We start from the raw sequence: 2,273 nt of genomic DNA on the forward strand, positions 1-2,273 counted from the left end.
CAGTTTTCCTTTCTCATGTAATTCAGTGTGTCAATTCCTCTTCACTCCCGCCAGCACCACTACTATCACTTACCACTGCGTTCTTGGATTATTATGCTCTTCTCAACTCTAGTTTTCTTCGATCTCAGTCCAGTCTGCCCGCTGCTACGAAGTTATTAGTCATTAAAAAAAGCTTCTCTCATCAAACATTAGATAACTGCTCATCTCAAAAACACACGACTCCCTAAATTTCATAGAATAGACAAACTACTTTGATATTGTAGAGTTAGAGTTTCTAAAATTGGACTTAATTTGTCAATTTAGACTTATCTACAACTAATTCTTGACATTAATAATTATAATAAAATATCCTACTCATAATTCCTAAAACCCCATGATGTTTTTAGACTCCAGCATCTACTGTCTTTCCCTGCCTCCCTCACTTAAAAAAAAAAAAGACAAGCCAACCTCATGATTTCCTTTAGGCACATCAACTCTTACCTCAGGATCAATCCATTTGTTTGCCAAGGTTCCATGTCCAACTCCAGGAGTATAGCATGTGACCCAAACTTGGACAATCAGTCCACCAACTCCGCCTTGGCCATAATAATGGTTCCAGGGATGAGTATATGGCCCACATGACCTGTGTATGTTCAAGTAGAATGAATCCTAGGACTCAAAAGGATGTTCCTGAGAAAAGAGTCAGGAGAGGATTAACTAGGCTGCAATAACAAGTGTCAAATCCCAATGGCTCAACCCCATATGTTTTATCTCCTGCTCATGGCACAGTCTGGTATGGGGTGGGAAGCTCACCTTCAGGGTTCTCCTCCAAGTGGTGACTCAGTGGTCTAGCATTTTGCACATTGCCATTTTAAGCAAGTGATGGCAAGCGAAAAAGGGGTAGAAACATAGTTAGTTGTGGATGTTGAGTGGCCAGGTTTTGTTTATTTTCACTGGGCAAAAGCCCAGTCAAGTGGCTCCATCCAAGTTCTAAGAGAGGTAGGAAATATAATCCTTCCATGTCCTGGGAAGAGGAAAATGAAACAAGAGTTGACAAACACATAGGATTCTTTCTGCCACATAAGGGAGGGTATAGGAAAAAAGTAAAACTGTAGAGTCATTTAAAGTTGCATAAAATATCAGGATTAATATTTTATTTCCATATAAAGAATTAATGTAAGATTTTCCAGAGTGTACAAGACACCCAGAAAGAGTCACAGACCTGCCTTTGCCCACTCAGAGGACCCAGTGTTTCAGCTCCTAGGTAGAGATGGAATGCTGGTCCATTTTCTTACTTTTTCCTTTCACACATACTCAGCAATTTGTCTAGAAAAGGGAGAGGCCAAAGAGGGAAGTACAGAGGAGAAAGGGGAGAATGAGAATGAAAAAGAGCAGAGAGAGAGAGGAGAGGAGGAGTTGAGGGAGGAAGAGAGGAGAGGAGGAGAGAGAAGAAGGAGGCAGTAGTGGTAAGACCCATGGCATTTGTGTTTGGAGTTTTTAGTTATGTATTATCTAAAAACTCAGAGAACACATTTGCAGCAACATGGATGGATCTAGAGATGGTCATTCTAAGTGAAGTCAGTCAGTAAAAGAAAGAAAAATGCCACATGATATCACTCACATGTGGAATCTTAAAGAAAAAAAAAAGAAAAAAGAAGACATTAATGAACTTATCTACAAAACAGAAACAGACTCACAGACATGGTAAACAAACTTATGGTTACAGGGTGAGGGGGGAAGGAGGTGGAAAGGGATAAACTGGAAGTTGGAGATTTGCAAATGTTAAATACTATATTTAAAATAGATAAAACCCAAATTTCTTCTGTATAGCACAAGGAACTATATATTTAATATCTTGTAGTAACCTATAATGAAAAAGAATATGGAAATGAATATATGTATGTATATGTATGATTGAAGCATGCTGTTGTAACTGACTATACTTATAAAAAAGGAAAAAAATTGGACTTCTACACACGCATGCACACACACACACACACACACACACACACACATCTCATAAAGCACTTCCTTAATTATGAGTTTCTTGCCAATAAACTATGGCTTCACATGTGTGCAGAAGTGGCTGGTCCTGCTTATATGTGAAATTATAGAAAATAATAGAAATAGAAAATATAGAATAATAGAAAATATTTTCCCTTTTGAGAATATTTTTCTCTTTTGAGTCTTTTTTGAGAGGCATCTATTTGCCTAACAGATGTTTGGAATGTTCCAGCAGGAATGTAAAGAGAACAGTTTATAATATCTAATACAGGATCTAGATCGAAGACAGT

This window comes from Vicugna pacos, chromosome 2, assembly GCF_048564905.1.
Source record: "Vicugna pacos chromosome 2, VicPac4, whole genome shotgun sequence".
Classification (NCBI taxonomy): domain Eukaryota; kingdom Metazoa; phylum Chordata; class Mammalia; order Artiodactyla; family Camelidae; genus Vicugna; species Vicugna pacos.